At 45.3% G+C, this 24409-nt stretch overlaps 1 pseudogene; it reads left to right on the forward strand.

Moving 5' to 3' along the window:
• Window positions 1–2238, forward strand: part of LOC141155532 (cytochrome P450 2C23-like) — a 68005-nt pseudogene extending 65767 nt beyond the window's left edge.
• The last annotated feature ends 22171 nt before the right edge of the window (window positions 2239–24409 follow it).

Consider the following 24409-nt stretch of genomic DNA (forward strand, 5'->3'; position numbering starts at 1 on the left):
TAAAGCTAGTAGATGGAGAAAGAAGGGGGAGATAAAATGAAATCCTATCTGGCCACAGAGAGAAAACATTCACACCCTTTGAATTACAACATGGAGCAAAGTATGGCGAAATAAAGGGAGTATATAATTGAATTTGAGCTTTTATTATATTTTTTGTATGTCTCACATATTTACTATTTGACAAAGAAAAGTAAAAGTTGACGTTTTCTACATTTTCTCTTTGAATGACCTACAGATAAAGTTCATGAAGAGATTGACCAAGTGATTGGACAAGAGAGGGCACCTAAGGCAGATGACAGGAACCATATGCCCTACACAAATGCCTTGTTGCATAAGATGCAGAGAATTAGCGATACCTTCCCAATGGGTCTAATCCGATCACCACCAGAGATGTGACCTTCCATGGTTACCACATCCCCAAGGGAAACCCCATAACTCAATGTAAGAAGTAAATGGGCTCATAATATGTCATAACTCTAAACTTAATACACACTGAGATTTAAAAAGTAGAACCAAGTTTTTAAAATTGTCATGTATATTAAGGCACGCTTGTTGTTCTACTGGATGACTAGTCTGGAACAATTTAGCCTGTTGGAAGTTTTAATCCTGATGGCTTAGGTATAGATGTGTTTAAACATAACTTTTTAGGCTGCTCAACTTTGCCAAACATTAATGTGTTCTCATTGAAGAGTTAGGCGCTGGAGATTTCCTGAAAGAACTAAAGGACTGGGAGTATTAATTCAAACTTCTCTCCTTCTACATCATCTATTAGGGGAGATTTAGGAGGTCTCTATACAAATTAGATGGTTGCCCGGTCCCACAAATTAGATGATAGCCCTGTCCCCACTTAAATCGGCAATTTCGGTATACTTTAATCCAATGTGTATAGTGGACTCAAGAGTAGTGCAATGGAAAAACATGACTGCCTTCTTTAAAAAAAAAAGCACCAGAAATTTCACAAAATGTCTTGACGATCATTGAATAATAGAATTTTGTTATGCGAGTCATGCACAAAAATAGTCGCTGACATCACGGTCCTTGCCTTAAGACATATAAATAATCAAGGGGAAGTGAGTGCCACCTGCAGATCTCACCTCCTCTTGATTACCTGTTCGTCCGTAAGAAAGGGCAGTGACTCCAGCGCTGATTTGGCACAGAGCTCACGTGTCACAACAACCACAGGAACTTGAGCCCCGGGAACATGAGTGCTGACACAGCTGGAAAGGTGCCGGCACAGGAAGTAAGTATAAATGATTTTATTTTCACGGTGGCAAAATTCAGAACGAGAAAGGGTTGACCTAGTAGTGGACAACCTCTTTAATGTACTTGGTTGATAGCTGTAGATCCATACTGTACCTTCTATTATAATTAATTTCACACAGACAGAGAGGTTTATTACTCTTGGACATGGGAATCATGGTATTTTCTAAGAGATAATGAAGAAAAGGTAGAGGGACAAAAAGGGCAAATAGGGTGGTATCCAGACAACAGTGTATTTAGGTGATGCGGCACTGCTCACCTGGTCGAGTTGTGAGAAAGCACAACTTTTTAGAGGGTTCAATGTGTAACTCCAGCTTATGCTGCTTCGGTGGCTTGACACTCCAATGTAGAGATCTAGGAAAAGTATAAGCAGATGGGATGTGCTGCTGGTAAGTAATCAATAAAGATATCCAAAGTGTCCAAGGTTCGTAGTAAAATGTGTGGTTTATTCTCCACACATTTCACAGGCTGTCTGACTTTTACATCAGGAGAACACAGACTTTCTGATGGTCATTTATGGCCTATCCAGATCTATCTTGAGAACAGAACCCCACTACATGCATGCAAAACTCTCTGCATTCATTTAAATTGGAGAATGCCCACACAAGTGACTGGAAAGAGCAGTGCATGCATGGCCACTTCTCCAGGCCCCTGTTCACAAAATAAATTTGATTTTGCCATAAATGTTCATATTTATAATGTGAATATACCAGAAATGTCCCAGGTGGGAAAAACGCTATGGGCCCTCATAGTTTGGATAATTTAATTAACTAATACACTGTCTATATTACAGGAAGAAGGACATGCATTGCTGAAAGCTTGGTGCGCCTACAACTCTTTATTTTCATCACGATCATCCTACAAAAATTCACCCTGAAGTCTATAGAGGACCCCAACGATCTCGACATCTCACCTACAGAAAGTGGCATGGAAAATCTCCCTCCGACCCATAAAATCAAATTCATTGCTCATTCTTAGAAAAGGCAATGGAACAAAATGATCAACATAAAGAACGCATGAGAAGAGACTAGATCATTACAGGATATGGACACCAAAGCAGAAAATCTTTGTGCAAACAGCGAGAAATGGACTAGAACCAAAGGAAAATAAACTGGAAAGAAAAGTAATTTAAGAAGCTGCTGGCAGGAATCATGACATCATCAATCTAAAATTAATTATAACTAGCTAAATCTAAATAAGAGAGGGAAAGTGACTAACATGGAAAATAATCAAAGTTTGGGTAACTGTAATGGGCCTTAACATCGCCCCAGGAAATGTGGGAAAAAGGAAAGTGATGGGCGAGCTTTCTCAGCACTGCTCGATACTTGATCAAGCATTGGGATGCTCGATCGAGTATCAAGCAGTGCCGAGTATTGTGTGATGCTCGATTGCTCAGGTCCCTGTAATAAGCTCATTTGATTCTGAATCAGCTGAGCTTCGCGCCATATTGAAACTGGAAATTTCCTTGCTGGGAGAGCAGGGACTCCTTGGTCAACCTGACTCTTTGTGATTAAAGCTTTGGGGGCACGGTCTCTCTCTCTCTGTAATAAGAAGCTCATTTGAATCATCTGAGCGCCACACTGAAGCTTGGTATATACATCTATGTCTATTTATCTATCTCCATATCTATCTCTATCTGATGGATGTTTGGCGCCCCTGAGGGTTCGACTGCCACAGGAATGCTGCACTTCTCTAATGGAGTGTAGTGTTCCTCCTCTGAGGTAAGAACAGTGTGATAGTCGTGACCCAAGTTTTGCATCCAACACCACACTTCTCCACCAGAGGGAGCTAGTATGCACTAGGTGCTGCTCCCCTGGTTACAGGGAGACTGGGGAACCCAGAGTTAGGGGAACCAGTTAGTGGGTGAGGGTGGAGGACCTACAAGTTAGTTACACTTTAAATTTCATATTTAATAAAAAGCTATCTTGGTTCTTTTGACGGTCTTTTGTCTGTCAAGCGGTCTTTGTGCTGTCAAATACTCTGGCACTGTGATTTCCCACCCTGAGCGTGGATCCTGTGTGGACCTGCAGGGGAGGGAGACACAGCCCTCGTACCCTGGCCTTGGGACGAGGGGCAGGTTGAAGACGGGGAATGTCTCAACCCGGCCAATGACCAGGACCAAGAAGGCCCGGAGCTCAAGAGTGTGGCTCCACAGCAAATGGATCCCAGGCAGGTTGCAGATGGAGTGGTGTACGCCACCTGTCCTCGCCATGCTGATATATTCAGAGGGACTCCGGCTGCAAAAGGGGTACCGGCCCCAGACACCCGACCTTGCTACTCCATGTCCTGGTCGGGAAAGCCCGGTAGGCCCAGAGGATCCCACCGGGTATCGGACGGAGCGGAGCTGCCACCCGTGCCCTTGTTCTGAGAGGAGCTCAGAGGGAGACCCAGCCTATTTGCACGCACATGGACAGGAAAGGATTCGGTCTGTAGTTCAGGAACACTCTGGTGTAGGGTCCCGATTGAACGCTGGACTTATTCGGAGGTTGTTGGATCCCCGTCCCTGGTGACTGCAGGACTCCGCGAGGAGCAGGGAGTCGCCTTCCTTCTGCCATCTCTAAAGTGAGTAAAGCCTTGGAAGTTCACCACTATGGCCTCCAGACTGTTTATTCTGCACTACACCGCGCGACGCGGCGCCCGTCTTCTTCTACTACTACACCCCTCCATCCTGTCCCTCTGCCCTGAGTCCTTGCTCCACCTGTGGGGAGAAGTAAGAACTTTGGCCGCCATAACACCATGCCTCAGCGGACTGCAGCGGCGCTGGTGGCCTTCACTAGGTGCCACAGGTGGCGTAGTCGTAAATCAGCCACTCAACCCGGATGAGCCCACACCATCTCCTTTTTAATGTGACGGCCCTGAGCACGGGTCGGGTCCGGGCCACGGCTGCACCCCATTTCTCCATCACAGGACCCGATTCCGAGTCTCCCATCTCCCAGGGTAAACTAAAGGGCTTTTTCGAGTAAGAGGCGTCATAACCTGGCGTAGTCGGCAGAATCACGTGCCCGCAGCAAAGAAAGGAAGTACCCATTGCTATCGGGTACTGTGTGCCTTACACCTTGAACTGTTGTTTTACACTTAAAATGGTGCCGGCCCAAGAAGAACAGACTCCATAATGCTGTGAAAAGACCATCTTTGAACGCCTCACATCGTGGGCTGGGCTCCCGCTTGGCGGCAAAAATGTGGACTGCCCCTTCCATCAGAGACTGTCCGCGGGGTAATACCAGTCAAACTGGATGGGCTGTACGAAGGCGGGCCTGTCAGCATTCCGCCCAGGAACCGCCCCAAAAGAGGAGGAAGAAGTAAAGCAAAAAGGTGCGGCCATCACAGTCGGAGCTTGGCATTCGTCAGAGGCAGACATGGACGCTTCTGGAGAGCAAACCAACGCACCTTCTGAACCCGGTTCAGGACCTTCACCCGGCAGAGAGCGAGGCAGCAGTATCCTCACATCGGGAGATTTTGAATTTCTCCGGCAGGAATCTCCAGGTCTCTTGTGGAGACAGAGAGAGGCCCAGGAGGCGGCGACAGCTGCGTGGCGGGAAGAGATGCTGCTGCGCATCCGGGACCGCCGCCAAAGAGTTGAGGTCCCAGGACAAGGAGACATGGTGACAGAGGTCGAGGGCGGCCCAGCGGCGGGTGAGTGTGCTACCCCTGCCCCGGATGCAGAGCCTACCGTAACAATCCTGCACCTTATGACGGAGTATTTAATACCCCACGCGGCCACCTAGGAACAGGCTTTGGATCTGGAGCTGCAAGCGGCAGCTATGAGTGGGGACATGCGATGCCGCCCTAACCCTGAAACAGAGGTGCCTGAAACTACAGAGGAATCCACCGGCTCCAACCCGGATTGGTCCGCGCCTGTAGAAGACCCGCAGCAACCTGTGTTGACCCTGCCACCCTCACCATCAGTAACCTGGCCCGAGGCTGAGGAGTGGGCCTGGGACAACAAGGGGGGTGACCTGATGAGCTTCCCCCGGGAGACCCGGGCTGAAGCGCGGAGGAGGAGCCAGTGGTGCAGCGATCAGATCTTCCAGCTCGCTCGGGAGCAACATCAACGGGAGCTGCGCTGCGAGCGCCTTGAGGTACGGGCCAAAGCTGCCAAATCCTGGGCTCGTCAGGAAGAGGCCAGCCATCCCAGTCACCGAGAGGAAGGCCAAGTCATCCGCTTTCACCATGAGGCGGAGTGGGGGTTCATTAGAAGTACCCAGTACAAGGACGACGTCTTTGTCAGCCGGCGGGACGTCGAGCCGCGTCTGAAGAAGGGACACCCTGGCTGGAACCTCTCTCCGGGCGATACAGTGACCTTTTCTTGCCACCAGGGGGTGCGAGGGTGGTACGCCCTGGATGTACACAAAGTGTCCGGGAGCGACGCCACCCCGCGCTCAGCCTCAGGGGACCAGTTAGCCTCCGTCGGGAGGAACGAGCCTTTTCCCCGGAGAGAGCCCGAGGTCTAAAGTAGCCCCCGGCTGTTGCAGTTTTCGTTTACGAGTTTTATGAGTGACTTTTCTACTTTTGCTTATTTTCAAACCCCGGTTTCTAGAGACATGCATCCCTGCGGACTGGCAGCAGACAGACTCTTTCCTTTGTAAATAGTTTGCATCTCTTTAGGTGCTCCATATTGGTTTTAAACAAAACCGTGGATATTTCTACCTCAAGACCTCAGAAGAAAAACCTGTCAGGGTGGCTCTCCGGGAGGTCCAACTCAGGATCTTCATGTCCTGCAGCCACCCCAGGGCCCACGTTGAGGGTTTAGGACAGGTCCCTCACACTTCTGAACTGACTCTGCGTCTTTTGCACTTTAACCCATCTATTTGCACAAATGTCTCTGGAAAAATGCTAGCACTTTTATAATTTTATACTTTTATATTTTTATACTGCATACCCTGTTATGCAACGTTTAAGAAGATGTGCCTCCCATAAAGGTAAGATAGTTCATGTTTATATTAAAAAGAAAATTTCCTGGGTGTTACTTCTTTTGCAGCCCGCGGACATGCTGTTTTACCAGGGGGGAATGTGGCGCCCCTGAGGCTTCGACCGCCACAGGGAACACCACACTTCTCCACCAGAGGGAGCTAGTATGCACTAGGTGCTGCTCCCCTGGTTACAGGGAGACTGGGGAACCAAGAGTTAGGGGAAGCAGTTAGTGGGTGAGGGTGGAGGACCTACAAGTTAGTTACACTTTAAATTTTATATTTAATCAAAAGCCATCTTGGTTCTTGGTTCTTGGGAGTAGTAAGAACTTTGGCCGCCATAACACCATGCCTCAGCGGACTGCAGTGGCTCTGATGGCCTTCACCAGGTGCCACAGGTGGCGTAGTCATAAATCAGCCACTCAACCCGGATGAGCCCACACCATCTCCTTTTTAATGTGACGGCCCTGAGCACGGGTCGGGTCCGGGCCACGGCTGCACCCCATCTCTCCATCACAGAACCCGATTCCGAGTCCCCCATCTCCCAGGGTAAACTAAAGGGCTTTTTTGAGTAAGAGGCGTCACAGATGGATATGGATGGATAGAGGGAAGGATGGAAATGGAGGGATGGAAATGGAGGGATGGATGGATATGGATGAATGAATGGATATGAATGGATATGGATGGATTGATATGGATGGATATGGATGGATGGATACACCCGGCTTCAGTATGGCATGCGGCTCAGATGATTCAAGTGTTCCATCCATCTATATCCATCCATCCGATAGAGATAGATAGATAGACATAGATGTATATACCTGGCTTCAGTGCGGTGCTCGGCTTAGATGATTTAAATGAGCTTCTTATGGTAGACAGAGAGAACATACCCCGGATCTCTTCAACCCTTCAAAGAGTCCTGCTGACAGAGGAGTCCCTACTCTCCCAACAGGGGAATTTCCAGCTTCAGTGGAGCAGGGCTCAACTGATTCAAAATTAAAAAATTTCCCCCTTTACTAATAGAGATCTCTCACTCTCTCTCATTGTCCACCTACCCGGCTGTCGAGTGCAGGTCTCCCGGAAAAATGCTCGAGTCCTTCATTGACTTATATTATGCTCGGTACTCGAGTCGAGCAGGTCTGAGAGTCCGACCTGCTCAATTAGAGTACTGAGCACTCGTGCAGTTTCGAGAGTCCGACCTGCTCGATTCGAGTATTGAGCACTCAAGCAGTTTACTGCTCGCTCATCACTAGTCAGCAGCCATGCCTATGTGAGAGCAGTAGTTATTTATCTATCCTGACTCAATTTTGAATAGTCTACATGCATCTCCTGCTTTCCAGAATGTAGTCTGTGTGTTTTGAGATAAGAGAATCTTAGGAATTTCTTTGTCTAAAGACTTAAACATAATGGAGAAACGAAACCTTAGGATTAGAACCACACCTACCCTCTTCAGCTGGGTGTGGACAGTATTAACTTTAGCCAATGAGATTTATGTATGCAAATGACAACACGTATTTAGAGATAAGCTGAGCTAATTATATTATTACCATGTATGACTATTAAAAAACCTATAAAACCCTGACCAAATGATGTAATAAAAAAAGATCTGCCTTGATGCTCAAAGTATTAGTGTGGCTCTTCCGTGCATGTATTTGGATTTTACAATTTAATTTGGCACAGGCACAACGTCTCAAAACATCCTACATTACGTGGTGACAACATCTACTTGCAAGGGCCAATGAGCACACAAGTTTACAGGTACATCTCAATGTTACCGCTGTTGTAGCTGTTTGTATCTGACTTAAAGTCAGATTACAGGATCACCAGTGATGCCAAATTGTGGGACTTGGCCCTCTCAGTAATGAGCACCAGTTGTGAACAAAACAATTCTGCTTTTCAAACATTGTATATGACATAGGAAAATATGACACAAAATATGGAATTTTAAGAAAAATATTAAACAAAATATGAGACTATTTAATACAAGTAAATAAAGAATACAGAAAAATATTAACCCTTCTCTGTATCACATATCCACATGTGCCCCCCCCCCTTCCCTCTGCCATATACAGCTCCCATGCTCTTTTTAATTTCCTGAAAAATCTCACTCTTTCTGATCCAAAGATATTGCACAATAAAAAAGGCACAAATCCAAAAATTATCTGCTCTCTCTCTTTTTACTGCTACTACTTATTTCAGGAGATATCTCTCCTAACGCCGGTCCACCCTCCGCCAACCTCAACCCCTCCCCCACCTGACATCGAAACATTACTAACCTTATTAACATCAGTTGTACTCCTTTATCTAATTTATAAAACCATTGCGCTGATGTACTGAGGAAGATAGGTGAGGAATATAAGAGAGTAATGGAATTGACAATTGTTCAGTGAATATTATTATTTTATTTTAAAAAAATCGCTATTTAAAAGTTTCATGAATGCATAAATTAGTATACAATCAAAGATTAGAGCTATGTTAAAAGTAGACCGTTGGATTGGTCATCCAGGGATCCAGAGCTGATTTAGACCTGTAATAGGATATATAAGGACTATCGTTACTGGCCTGTATAGATGTGATGCTTTTTGGTAGGGCTACTGTGTCTGTATTTGCTTACCTTAAAAAGCAAGAGGATCTCACTGGATATTGAAGAACAGGATTGTGGATCTTCTTGTTAAATGGAATGTCAGAATGAATGCTGTAATGAAACAATTTTCATTAAAAACAGGTTCTTTCTTGCTTAGGTTATATAGATTTTAGTGGCTTATTGAAGGACTTACATAGAAAGCATGAATCTTGATATGCTCCTGTGGGGCTACAGAGGCTCGATACTGCCTAATGTGACTGGTTAATCCTGTGGCCTGAATCTCACTAGTGTTGAGTGATACCTTCCGATATCGGAAAATATCGGATCGGATTGGATCAGACCGATACCCAAAAAGTATCGGATATCGCCGATTCCGATACCGGAACCCAATGCAAGTCAATGGGACAGAAATATCGGAATAAAAATAAACCCCTTCTTTCCTTGTAGGTTAATTCTACATGAAGGAAAACAACTAAGAATAATGTAGAATGTATTGGGGGAGGTGGGGGCGACAAAGGCATAGAGGTTTAGCCCAATCAAATGGAATAGCAGTAATTAATATATTTTTTAAGACGCTCTGAGTTACGGAAATAATGACTATGTTAAGTTTTTTTTATATTTTGTCAGATATTTATGTTTCACTACTTCCATGCTCTTCACCTTCTTTTTTACTTCTCCCACACTTTCTCCTTCATCATCCTCAGCATCGCATCAGCATCTTTTTCATCAACTTCTTCACCTTCTTCGTATTATTTTTTTTTTTACATTCTTCATATTCTTCTTATTCAACTATTATTCTTCTTCATATTCTACTTCTTTATTTTCTTCATATTCTTCTTCTTCATCATATTCTTATTTTTGACAGGCATTCCTGTAGTTATCTATAAAAGTTTGAACATTACACCTTTCGTTCTGCCCGTCACAAAAGATTTACAACAGGATTTGTCCGCGTTCAGCTTGGCCTGCAGCAGCAGGTCTTTTCCAGGGGCACCACAAGGAGGAACGGACTCACCCCCATACACTGCTTAGTCTTCTTCTGATAATAATTTAAATAATATCTTTTGCTCTGATTTTTAGTCTTATGCTTAATGTTCTTCCGGTTTTTGTTCTGCAGCTTCTTGTACTTCTGCTTCTTGGTTTTCTGTCTCTTGTTCTTCTGTATCTTGGTGGCTGTCTTCTTGTTCTTTGTCCTCTTGGTCAACTTTTTCAGGGTCATCTTCTTGGTCTTCTTCAGGGTGGTCTTCAGGGTCGTCTTCAGGGTCCTCGTCTTCTTCGGTGTGGTCTTCAGGGTCCTCGTGTTCAGGGTCGTCGTCTTCGAGGTCCTCGTCTTCTTAAGGGTGGTATTCAGGGTCCTCGTCTTCAGGGTCCTCGTCTTTGGGGTCCTCATCTTCTTTGGGGTGGTCTTCAGGGTCGTTGTCTTCAGGGTCGTCGTCTTCGGGGTCCTCGTCTTCTTCGGGTTGGTCTTCAGGGTCCTCGTCTTCGGGTCCTCGTCTTCTTCTGGGTGGTCTTCAGGGTCCTCGTCTTCAGGGTCCTCGTCAGGGAGATCCAGAGTGATTACCAAGAACCATTTCAAAAAGCTTGAGCTTGGAAATGTAGCAGAAGGTACAAGAAGGCTGAGGCACTGCCGAGAACCAGCTGACGGTACTGGGACCCGGATGGGTAGCAGAAGGTACAAGAGCCAATGGAACTACTGAGGACCAGCTGACGGTTCTGGAACTCGGTTACTAAGCAGGAAGAACCTGTGCCAGAAAGCACTACCAAGGACCAGCAGACGTTGGTGGAACTTGGATACCGAGAAGGAGGCTCCTAAGCCAAAGGCACTGCCGAGAACCAGCTGACGGTACTGGAACCAGGATGGGTAGCAGAAGGTACCCATGTAAAAAAAAGTTGCAAGGCCGCGAGCCGGCCAGAGTTACCAAATCCCACAGTCCTACAGGGGGTGCTTGTCTTATTGGCACTAAGGAACCAGCCTTCATTGCCAGATCCCGCAGCCCACCTAAACTGCAGGCATCATAGAGTCGGCTAACCCAACCGCAACACGACAGGACAATGCATTGGAGGCAAAGTGACGTTGACACTACCAGGAAACAGTTGGCGTGCTGGAACCAGGCTGGGCAGGAGGGAGTACCCATGCCAAAGACACTGCTGGGAAACAGCTGGAGGTGCTGGAACCCAGGATAAATACTAAAAACAGAGTGGAGCCAGAAGCCTAATTGGAGCAAGTTTAACATCAGTAGTAGTGTGAATGTAGACAGAGCAGGAGAATTTGCCGGACACACAGCAGGGGAACAGCTGACGTTACTGAACCCCAATAACACGGCAGCCAGTGTTGACTGTGCAGACAGCACTTCTCAGTGCCAACTGGCGGTGTTGGAGCTCAGGGATAATACTGAAAACAGAGGAGCCAGAGGCGTAATTGGAGCAACTTTAAAATCTGTAGTAGTGTGAATGTGGACAGAGCTGGAGAAATTGCTGTATGCACAGCAGGGGAACAGCTGACGTTACGGAACCCCAATAACACGGCAGCAAGTGTTGACTGTGAAGACGGCACTTCTGAGCGCCAACTGGCGGTGTTGGAGCTCAGGGATAATACTGAAAACAGAGGAGCCAGAGGTGTAATTGGAGCAACTTTAAAATCTTTAGTAGTGTAAATGTGGACAGAGCAGGAGAATTTGCCGGACACACAGCAGGGGAACAGCTGAAGTTACTGAACCCCAATAACATGGCAGCAAGTGTTGACTGTGAAGACGGCATTTCTGAGCGCCAACTGGTGTTGTTGGAGCTCAGGGATAATACTGAAAACAGAGGAGCCCGGGCTGTAATTGGAGCAACTTTAAAATCTGTAGTAGTGTGAATGTGGACAGAGCAGGAGAAATTGCCATACGCACAGCAGGGGAACAGCTGACGTTACTGAACCCCAATAACACGGCAGCATGTGTTGACTGTGCAGACGGCACTTCTGAGCGCCAACTGGCGGTGTTGGAGCTCAGGGATAATACTGAAAACAGAGGAGCCAGAGGTGTAATTTGAGCAACTTTAAAATCTGTAGTAGTATGAATGTGGACAGAGCAGGAGAAATTGCCATACACACAGCAGTGGAACAGCTGACGTTACTGAACCCCAATAACACGGCAGCAAGTGTTGACTGTGCAGACGGCACTTCTGAGCGCCAACTGACGGTGTTGGAGTTCAGGGATAATACTGAAAACAGAGGAGCCAGAGGTGTAATTGGAGCAACTTTAAAATCTGTAGTATTGTGAATGTGGACAGAGCAGGACAAATTGCCATGCGCACAGCAGGGGAACAGCTGACGTTACTGAACCCCAATAACATGGCAGCAAGCATTGACTGTGCAGACGGCACTTCTGAGCAGCAACTGGCGGTGTTGGAGCTCAGGGATTACAGTTCCTGGATACTGTTGCCAACCAATTATTTATTCTGGAAGAGGACTGGCAAATTCATGCGAGATCCAGGCCTTGTTCATTTTCAGAAAAGTTAGCCGGTCAACGTTATCGGAGGATAGGCACATGCGACGGTCTGTTAGTACACCACCTGTGGCACTAAAGATGCGTTCCGATAATACACTAGCAGCAGGGCAAGCTATCACCTCCAATGCATACTGGCTAAGCTCTGGCCATGTATCCAGCTTAGAGACCCAAAACTTGAAGGGGGAAGAGCCGTCTGGGAGTACACTGAGAGGGCAAGACATGTAGTCTGTCACCATCTGACGGAAACGTTGCCTCCTGCTGACTGGAGCCGTCTGTGATGGTGTAGACATTTGTTGTGGCGGGAACACAAAACTTTGCCACATTTGGGCCATACTGGTCTTGCCTTGTGCTGAGGCACTGCTTCTGCTCCCTCTTTGTGCACAGCTTCCTCCACTGCCTCGACACACTGAGCTGCTTTGTAAAGCACTAGAAGCACTGCTCTTGGTTGGAATGGAGAACATGATGGAATGCACCAGTGCGTCTTGGCACTCCTGCATTTTACGCTCCCAGTTCAACGGTGTTATGAGGCTTAGTAAGTTGTCCCGGTAGCGAGGATCTAGGAGGGTGTACACCAAATAATCAGCCATGTTGAGAATGTGGGCGATGCGGCGGTTGTTTCTCAGGCACTGCAGCATGAAATTAACCATGTGCTGCAGACTGCCAACTGGCCAAGAAACACACTCCCCTGCTTGAGGCGTGATCTCTGCCTGCTCTGCATCACCCCACCCTCGCTCTAGATACTGACTGCTAGAGCATTGTGTACCTCCCTCCTCTGGACAGATGTCTTCCTCCTCCATTGACTCCTCCTCATCCTCCTCACAAAGTGTCCCCTGCCTAGGCCTTTGTGAGGAACCACGTTGTGCAGACTGTACAGAAGCAGATGGCATTTGTGACTCCTCATCCTCCACCTCTTCCAAAACCTCCTACCTTAGTGCTTGCAGTGTTTTTTCAAGCAGGCAGATAAGGGGGATAGTCATGCTGACTAGTGCATCATCTGCACTCGCCATCCGCGTGGAATAATCAAAGGCACGCAAAACATGGCAAATGTCCTTCATAGAGGCCCACTCAGTGGTGGTGACGTGTGAACGGCGCGCACTGCGACTTGTTTGCGCCTGCTGCAGCTGGTACTCCATTACTGCTGCCTGCTGCTCACACAACCTCTCCAACATATGTAACGTTGAATTCCACCTGGTGGGTAGGTCACATATGATGTGATGTTCCGGAAGACGTAATCAGCGCTGCAGAGCTGCAATGCTCGATCTTACGTTTCTGGAACGCCGCAAGTGAGCGCACTCTATGCGGACCATGTGAAGCAGTGCATCAAGATCGGGATAGTACCTCAAAAAACTATGCACAACCAAGTTGAGCACATGTGCCAGACATGGGATGTGAGTGAGGTTGCCTAGGCCCAGAGCTGCCACCAGATTTCGGCCATTGTCACACACTAACATGCCTGGCTGGAGATTCGCTGGCACAAACCACACGTAGCTCTGTTGCTTGATGGCATTCCAGAGCTCCTGCGCTGTGTGGCTTCGATTCCCCAAAGAAATTAATTTTAATACGGCCTGTTGACATTTGGCCACGGCTGTGCTCATATCAGTCATCATAACAGGTTACCGTTCACGGGTCGATGTGGAGGTAGGCCGTGACGACTCTTGCAGCGCTGATTCAAAGGAACTGGAGTATGAGTAGGAGTCAATGTCTACAGACTGGATTCCTGCAATCCTTGGAGTTGGCAGAACACGTACAGCGCCACTCTCAAGATCTGTACCCGGCTCCATAACATTTACCCAATGGGCAGTGAGGGAAAGGTATCATCCCTGTCCATGCTTACTGGTCCACGCATCGGTGGTCAGGTGGACCTTGCTACTGACGGCGTTTTGTAGCGCATGTTTAATTTTTCCCTCCACATGCTGTTGCAGGGCAGGGACGGCTTGCCTGCTGAAATAAAAGCGGCTGGGCACATTGTATTGTGGGACTGCCAATGCCATAAAGTTACGAAAGGTGTCAGTCTCCACCAGCCTGAATGATAGCATTTCAAGTGCCAGTAGATTAGCAATGCCAGCATTCAGAGCCTGTGCTCGGGGGTGGTTTGTCGAGTATGGGTGCCTTTTCTCCCATGCCTGTGCTAACGATGGCTGTAGACTGGCCTTGGAGTGTGAGGATGACAGGGAAAGTGGTGCTGTGGGTGGAATTACACTGTGTCTCTGTACAACAGTGCCAGAGGTTCTTCCATGGCGATCCTGTGAGGAAGCCGAACCAGCTGTGTGTGAGCTGGAGGAAGAGGCTACAACACGAGCTGAAGAGGTGGTAGGTGGTGCTGTAGGTTGGCCTAGGTCTTCAGTGTGTTTTTGTAACTCCACCACATGCTTGGTCCGCACATGTTTCCACATATTTGTGGTATTGAGGTTGCTGACACTTTTCCCTCTTTTCACCTTCTGATTACACAGCTTGCATTTGACAAAGCAAATGTCATCTGCAACTGTGTCAAAAAAGGACCAGGCAATGCAAGTCTTGGGAGCGCCCGCTTTGGATTTTGGAAGAGCCATGCTCCTAATGGGTGCCGAAGTGGAGGCTACAGGCAACCAAGTCTGCCCCCTCCCTCTCCCTCCTTTTTGGGCCATTCGGGGAATCTCTTCCTCAGAGCTGCTCCCACCACCTTCCTGTCCCTCACGACATGATGGGTCAAGGACCTCATCATCTACACCACCCTGTTCAAACAACTGCTTCTCCTGGGTAGTCTCGACAGCACAGTACGCACCAGAAAGTGGCACCTGAGTCTCATCATCAGATGCGTACTGAGGTGTGCTGCTGACCATAGGCACTGGCCCACCCACCTCCTCAGATTCAGAGAGACAAAATGGTTGCGCATCACTGCATACTACCTCTTCTTCAAATTCTTGAATTCTGCTTGGCTGGCCCCCTCTTTCCAAGCCAAGAGATTCAGAGAACAGAAGTAGAGATGTCCAGGGCTCTCTGACTGCCTGGGCAATGTGGCAGGTGGTGAAGAGACAGATGGGTGCTCTTCAGTGCTCTGGACCTGAGAGGATCTGGAACTAATTGAAGTCGATGCATTAGCTGCCATCCATCCGACAATGGCTTCAATTTGGTCCTCCCGCAGCAGTGGGGTACGGCTAGCTCCTACAAAGCTGCGCATAAAGGACTGTTCCCTGGTAAAACTGGGGGATGCTGAGTCACTGATGCCCGCAACAGGCACAGAATCCCCACATCCTCTCCCTGCAGGCACACAATCCTCACGTCCTCTCCCTGCAGAAAATCCACGCCCACGACCATGACCACATGTCTTACTCCCTGCCTTCTTCATCTTGGTAAACTGATAAAGATAGGCAGAAAAGTACTAAGGGCTTAGTGTGCTTATTCCTGAACAGCTGCTAACAGGTATAAGAAACACTAATTTTATAAAGTGTGGACTAGACTTTAATATGAGCTAATGTGGCCTACACAACTGTAAAGTGGAGTGTTTGGTCAACTTTATTTAGGGTTTTTTTGTCATAAAAAGACACTGGATGTGCCCAAAGATGTAATACCGATAGTATCACAAACTTTTTGTTGATATTACAATGCAGGAAGGTAACCTACAATGCAATAGATGAGGCTACAAAAAATAGGCTAATACTAATCTGGCTGGGGCTGCAGGGCTCAATGCTGCTGAAAGGCTCCTCTATCTACTCCTATATAGTGTGTTTGGAACCAATGTAGCTGAATACAGATGGAACCACCACACTAATAGGAGAGATCAGGAAAAATTATCAATTAGCAAAAAAGGACAATGTATGAGGCAGTGACGCACGCTGAGCACACTACAACCAGATGTGGCTGAAGCACACACTACAGCGTGAGCTGCACTCACACACCAGACCTTGCAGACAGCGGAGAACAGTGCAGATGCAGAGCACTGTGCACTAGCGCTGCAAGACAAAAAAAAAATTCTCTATCTACTCCTATATAGTGTGTTTGGAACCAATTTAGCTGAACACGGATGGAACCACCACACTAATAGGAGAAATCAGGAAAAATTATCAATTAGCAAAAAAGGATAATGTATTAGGCAGTGATGCACACTGAGTTCACTACAACCAGACTTGGCTGAAGCACACACTACAGCGCGAGCTGCACTCACACACACAGACCTTGCAGACAGCGGTGAACAGCACAGAGTAGTGCTGCAAGGCACAGCGATTTATAAAGTAGCTTGGGTAAAGCAGAATAGAGCAAATAGGTAGCTAAAACTGTCCCTCAGAACAACAGCGTCCTATCCCTAACTGAATGCACAGCAGAGTGAGATCAAAATGGTGGCGGCGGCTTTTATAGTGCATCAAGACATCATTTCAGCAGCCAATCACAGCCATGCCATTAGTCAACCTGCCTACATGCCTAACAGGATGTGCCCACACTTCTTAGGATCCTCATTGGCTGAATAAAATGAAACTGGCTCATTGCATTATGGGAACTTCCGATCCCGGTATACGATATGCTAAAAGTATCGGAATTAAGTATCGGAATTCCGATACCGCAAATATCGGCCAATACCCGATATTTCGGTATCGGAATGCTCAACACTATTCCTCACCTATCTTCCTCAGTACATCAGCGCAATGGTTTTATAAATTTGATTGTTTATCCCCTTAGTGGTTTATGGTGACACATACCATTTGCAGCAGACCTACTGAGTTTTCTTACCAGCGCCCCTATCTTTTGATTGTTTCACTCACTTAGCACCATACTAGGTGGCAGCTAGAGGTAAGTCCCTTTTTACCGCGAGGAAATTTATCAATATCCCATATAAGAATAATACCTTCAAACTCCCAAAGTATAACAATCGGCTGTTTTTATCAGCAATATGGGTGACCTATGGTCTGACAGAATTGATAGAATTCACAATATCAAAAGGTTTTCCAACATGGCATGCCAACAGAGATCGACCCACACAGAAACTAGCAATATAAACCCTATTAAAGAATCCCTGAGACTACTAGAACAATTGCTCTTAAAAGAAATGTGAGACCTTTGGGAGGTTGCTACTCTGGAAAAATACCTTACACATGACATCATTCCCAAAGGCCTCCGCATTACCAAACCTCTCTCAGGAGACATAGGTGACCCAACAATGTTAGAAGAGTGGGAAGACATGCTTAAATCCTTTTCAAAACAAGCAACAATTTTCATCATTGAGAAAAGGAAACAGCATCTTAGAGACAGTCAAATAAAAATCTCCAAACTTTATAGAGAAATTAAACCCTATCATAACCATCCTGAAATTATTCACCTATCTAATAATATTAAACTGAGAATTAATAGTAAAGAAAAAGAAATCATCCAAAAGAAAAGAAGGAAATTTGGCAGAGACTCCATCCCAGAACCAACTTCTACAACACCAATAACTGAGTTTGAGATCATTGATCCAATAGATGGCTCAACTAACTTTGACAGTCCGGAAGATGACTTCTCTATACACCTCACTTCGGACAATGAAATAATGGAAAATTGCCCTGATATCCCCCAAAGATCACAAGGTGATACCATTCATCCGGAGCCTAATATGTCCAATACCCCAATCTCCACTCAAAATCATTTTGAAATTTTGGAACAATTAGAGGAATCCTCTCCCTCTCTAGCCCTACCCTCGTCCTCCAATTATGCTCCGAACAATGCTCACCGAACCAACAATAGGACCAATTAAATCACCACTAGACCCCAGGACAAAACCAAAGGTCCACAAGTAAGGAAGACACAATCCACCACTAATTTTTTCACAGGGGCACTCAAAGAAACAGAAAAGAGGCTGTAGGGGGGGGAAACTCTCCAAAAAAAAAAGATACAATCTAAGGAAGTAGAAAAAGAAAATCCCTATCCCCCCTACTACTATTTACAACCTCAGTAAATACCAACTACAGCCCAATGAAATACAATTATTCAATAAAGGCCTTAACTATACACCTGCCACAAGATTCAACAGGCTTGAAGCTTTCATAGGGGTCAAACAATTTATGATAAAATTATCTATAAAAAAGCACTTTATCAAAAACAAGCAACCAAATACAGCATCACCACCCAATCCAATAAAGTGTAATTACATTCATACAAATGTGAAAAAGAAATCCAACTTCCACCCCACTCATGAATATTCAGAAGCATTTGAAACTTTTCAAAAAAATGTGATTGATTGACATCAGAAAAAGAAACGATAAAAAATGCTCGAGATTCAAATATAATCTCACAGTCAGTGAACAAAAAGCCATCCAACAACTGTCCAACAATAAAAATGTGGTTATACGCCCAGCAGAAAAAGGAGGTGGAATTGTCGTGCTGAACTATGAACAATTCCACGCAGAGTCCATGAGGCTATTAAATGACACACGCACTTATGAGCTATTAAGTAATGACCCCACAAAGCAGTACCTTAATGACATGAATATTTTAATCAATAAGGGCTTAGACATGGGCTTTTTAAACAAACAAGAATTTGGTTATATAAACACACCATTCCCCAGAACTGCCATCTTTTATCATCTACCAAAGATTCATAAAAGCTTGGAAAATCCGCCAGGTAGGCCAATTATTTCTGGGATCCAGAGCCTGACCTCAAATCTATCTAGATATATGGACTGTCATATTCAGCAACTAGTGCCCCAACTACTGGCTCATCTTAAGGACACCAAACACACTTTACAACTGCTCAGCCAAATCCAATGGCAGGACCACTATATCCTAGAACTATAGATATCACGTCTTTGTATACAGTAATACAACATGAAAAAGGTTGCGAATCAACATGCTTTTTCCTGAAAGAACTTAGTGATATGCCAAATGCCCAAATTGACTTCATCAAGGAATGTATGCTTTTTATTTTAAATCAAAACTGTTTTAAATATGAACATAACTTTTATACACAGGGGCACCACCATGGGGACCAGGTTCGCACCCAGTTATGCTAATTTATAAGTAGGGATGTGGGAACATACCAATATATACCCCAACGGAGAGTTACGTGCGAACCTGGTCCTCTGGCGTCGGTTCATAGATGATATTCTATTCATATGGTCAGGAGACCGACCCTCTCTGGACACTTTTTTAATTGATCTTAATAAAAATGATTTTTATTTAAATTTCACCTCTTCTATCAGTCAAAATGAAATAAACTTTTTGGATCTCAACATTTTTATCAACGAAGGACAATTATGCACCTGGACACATTTCAAACCCACAGATACAAATAGCAACATCCATGCAGATAGCTGCCACCTACCAAGCTGGTTGCTAAATGTACCTAGGAGTCAATACTTGAGACTTCAAAGAAATTGCTCTCATAGCCAAGATTTTATAAATGAAGCAGACATACTAACAAAAAAATTCCTTAACAAAGGATATAGTGAAGAATTCCTCAATAAAACCAAAAAAGAAGTAAGTATACTTATGGATAAAAAACAGGAACCAGTTAAACCCACAATGGACATTCCCCCCATTATTACTACATATAACTCTAATACCTATATTCTTAAAAAAAATTATAAAAAACATTGGAGCATACTAAAAGATGACCAAGTACTGGGGGAACAAATACCCCCATATCCCAAATTTATATTCCGGAAAGCTAGAACTATAGGAAATAAGGTAGCTCCTACGGTAACACATCCACCAATGTCTCTTTCTCTTAAGCCACCTGGCTTTTCCCCATGTAAAAAATATTTAATTTGCAAAACTTTGCATACTAAAAAACAGAATACCATCTCTCATGGAAAGATTGAACATTCAATAAAAGATTTTATAACCTGCACCAGCAAGGGAGTGATCTATGGGCTCAAATGTCCCTGCAAAATTCTCTACATAGGACGTACCATTCGCCCTTTGAAAAAAAGACTGAGTGAACATTTACGAAACATCAAAAATAAATTTGAAGGCCACACTTTATCTAAACACTTTAAAGATAAACATGGTAGCTCAATTCTTGGAAGTGAAGTGACTGGTATACAGATTATACATAAAGACTGGAGGAAAGGGAATTACATCAATCAAATGTCAAGAAACAAAACCAAATGGATTATTGAAATGGACTCACTAAAACCTAGAGGCCTCAACTGTGGTATAGAAATGTTTGCCTTTAATTGAACACATCTGCCAATCATCACCCTCTGATTGAGAGGGTATTTAAACAATCACCATGAGACCAGAGGCTATCCCTGATGAAAGATACAGTGTATCCGAAACTCGTAGGCAAAGCCTTTCTGGTCCTCTCCGCTGCCAGTAGCTCGTGATCGCTACTACTGACGTCACGCAAGGCCATGCACAAAGGTCCTTGCATTCTTTTCAGCCCTTCTCCCGGAAAGCGCCAGCCGCACGCTGCACCGTGCTGTCGGAGTCTCCGGCCGGGGCTCTGACACCCACTCTCTCTATCATCCTCCTCAATGTATGGAGGAACAGAAAAAGCAATACCGACATCGGACCGCCAGCAGCAGCCCCCGGACACCAAGGGACTGCAATCAAACAACGTGATCGCACACACAGGTATCAAGCTGTATCACTAACGGGTGGTGCACCTTCACCCTCGGCACACACAAAGGCCCTCCCCTTATCCATTTCTGTATAAAGCTAATTTCCAATTTATTTACCTATTTATGCAATCCTTTTACTAATGTTATTCAATTAATGATTTCTTTTCACCAGCAGCCACCAGCTGTTTATCCAACCAACTGTCACTCCCCTTTCTGCTAAAGGGGCTATCTTCTTGGCACAGATACCCACCATTGAGGTTGCCAAATCATCTTCATAAAACAAAACAATACCCTAATCGGGTCCAGGATCACATATTAGCAACTTCTTAATGTTATCAGGTAAACTGTTGAACTAACAAAGACAATATTTAATGAGCCCTAAATAACCTTAAATTTAAAATTGTTATCTCTCGATTCAGGCGACAGGATTAACCAGTCACATTAGGCAGTATCGAGCCTCTGTAGTCCCACAGGAGCATATCAAGGTTCATGCTTTCTATGTAAGTCCTTCAATAAGCCACTAAAATCTATATAACCTAAGCAAGAAAGAACCTGTTTTTAATGAAAAATTTTTTATTACAGCATTCATTCTGACATTCCATTTAACAAGAAGATCCACAATCCTGTTCTTCAATATCCAGTGAGATCCTCTTGCGTTTTAAGGTAAACAAATACAGACACAGTAGCCCTACCAAAAAGCATCACATCTATACAGGCCAGTAACAATAGTCCTTATATATCCTATTATAGGTCTAAAACAGCTCTGGATCCCTGGATGACCAATCCAACGGTCCACTTTTAACATAGCTCTAATCTTTGATTTTATACTAATTTATGCATTCATGAAACTTTTGAATAGCGATTTTTTGAAAATAAAATAATAATATTCACTGAACTATTGTCAATTCCATTACTCTCTTATATTCCTCACCTATCTTACTCAGTACATCAGTGCAATGGTTTTATAAATTTGATTGTTTATCCCCTCAGTGGTTTATGGTGACACATACCATTTGCAGTAGACCTACTGAGTTTTCTTACCAGCGCCCCTATCTTTTGATTGTTGTACTCCTTTATCTCACTCTTTCAATTGTGCACTGTGGAATCCGCGGTCTGTATGCAACAAGCTTCCTTTCCTGCATAATTACTTTCTGACCAACTCTCTCAATCTGCTGGCCCTCTCTGAAACCTGGATTCAGGATTCTGACACTATCTCCCCTTCCTGCTATTTCTCATGGTGGCTTGGATTTTTTCCATTTCCCGAGACCTGCGAACAGACTTGATGGTGGAGTAGGCTTACTCCTATCCCCAAGTTCCATCAATCTCATTTGCTTCTTTTGAGGTCCACTTCCATCCCCTCCCTCAGAGTAGCGGTCGTATACTGTCCCCCAGGCTCACCCACCCAGTTTCTTGACCATTTTTCTGCATGGCTGCAGCACTTCATATCCTCAGATTTACCAACCCTTATCCTGGGAGACTTCATCATCCCCATGAACAGCCCCACCTCCCCATTCGCATCCAAGCTTCCATCTTTAACCACTTCTCTTGGCCTCACAGCTTTCAACCTCTGAGAAACAAAAAGACGGAAACACCTTTGATTTGGTCTTTGTCCGGCTTTGTTCCATCCCCTACCTTGATAACTCACTTCTTCCCCTCTCTGACCACAATATCCTCTTCTTCATGCTCACAAATCCTCGCCAACCCCAGCACACTCCTACCTATCACACATTCAGAAATCTACAAGCCATTAACCCTCATACACTTACAGATTCCCTTTACTCATCACTGTCCCCAATCTCCTCTTTTTCCTGTCCTGATCTGGCTGTAAATCACTACAATGACACTCTCAGAAGCATCCTGGACCAAGTAGCGCCCCTTACCCTCAGAACCTCTAAACATAAAGTAAAACAGCCCTAGCTCACACCACAAACCCAATTTCTCCAGAGATGCACTAGGAGTGCCAAACGCCTATGGAGGAAAACTCGCACACTAGAAAACTTTATCCACTATAAATTTATGTTAAAAACCTATAACTCTGCCCTTCACCTCGCCAAACAGTCCTACTTCACCACCCTGATCTCCTCACTATCCAACAACCCAAAAAAACTCTTCGACACCATTCACTCCCTCCTCAGTCCTAAAATGCAGGCTCCTATCACAGACATTTGTGCTGAGGACCTATCCTCCTACTTCACAGAGAAAATAGAGAACATCTGTCAGGAAATCTGCTCCCAGCTACTAAGTGTCGTGATTTCCATCCCTCCCCACATCTTCTCTGGATCACTCTCCACATTTGACCTAGTCACAGAAGAAGTCTCCAGGCTCCTCTCTTCTTCTCATCCCAAAACATGCACCACTGACCTCATTCCCTCACACCTACTCCAGTCATCACTACTCACCTAACTAAAATCTTCAACCTCTCCCTCTCTTATGGTATCTTCCCCTCCTCCTTCAAACACTCCATCATTACTCCATTATTAAAAATGGAGTAGGAAGCCAGCAGCAGCAGAAGTGGGGTGAGTCTGGAAGGAGGAGTGTCCGTAGTGAGGCACAGCGGAGTGCATTGATATCCCGGCGGTGGGTTGCAGAAAGATGAGCAGAGATCGCAATCTTCACATGCACCGCTTCCGGAGGCCATTTTCCTAAAGCCCACTGCCGGGAAATCAATGCACAGAACAGAGACTTCAGCACTTGCCTCATCGCCAACACCCCTCCTTCCAGCCCAGGGCCCCCAGCCTCATCCCAATTCTGCTGCCTTCTTCCTACAGTAGAGAGCCTTCCTTCTGTGACCTAACTCAAGACCGCCCCACCCCACCTGTATTCGGGTTATAAGATGCACCCTAATTTTTCTTCCAAATTTAGCTGAAAAATATAAAAATACGTCCTATAGTCTGAAAAATACAGTAAATACTAATGAGGTCAGGAAAGAAATTGTCAGTGATATCTGACTGATTTAGTGCGGGTGTACTTTGCTGCAGATTGTTTCTGAATAGTGTTGAGTAGAGACGAGCGTTGTTCGACTCGAACTGTTCGCCAATCTCAAATTCAAGCTGTTTTGGGCGGTGTTCGAGCCGTTCGGCGAACACGAACGATTTGAGAAAAATTTGGCTGTTCGAGGTTATGTTCGATAACTGTTCGTGCACCAAAATCATAACTGGATTTTTTCTCAGTAATGATGAAAATTAATGTTAATACGCAGTTTGAGTGTACAGCGGGGCGGGGGGAGGGGCAGGGGATGGATCTCTGCAGGAATAATGAAGATCTCCATTTTTTTTTCTCTTTCCCGCATTTACAGTGGGGAGGTGCAATCTGTCAGCCTATCAGCAGCGCACACACGGAGCGAAGTGCTTTTTTTCACACAAGCAAGGGCATGTGTCATTGGCAGTGTATGTCACATGTCCTTGCCCTATAAGACCAAGCCATTTTCCCCGTCGCCACCATTTTCTCACTGCTGCAGCTGCATGTTAGACGGCACCGCTGCTGCTGTGTGCGCTATACCTTGTTAATTTCAAGCCAATTTTCGCACAAATCTACAGATAGCTTGGGAGTAGGGAATAGTTGTGATTGCAGTCCTTTTAAGGACTAGGTTACAGCATTTCCTACGATTTTATCAGGCAGGTCTGTGCTCTTAAATAGATAGGTTGTGGGAGTAAAGACTAA

This window comes from Phyllobates terribilis, unplaced genomic scaffold (genome assembly GCF_046119375.1).
Source record: "Phyllobates terribilis strain yellow unplaced genomic scaffold, ASM4611937v1 Scaffold_7__3_contigs__length_470593459, whole genome shotgun sequence".
NCBI lineage: Eukaryota > Metazoa > Chordata > Amphibia > Anura > Dendrobatidae > Phyllobates > Phyllobates terribilis.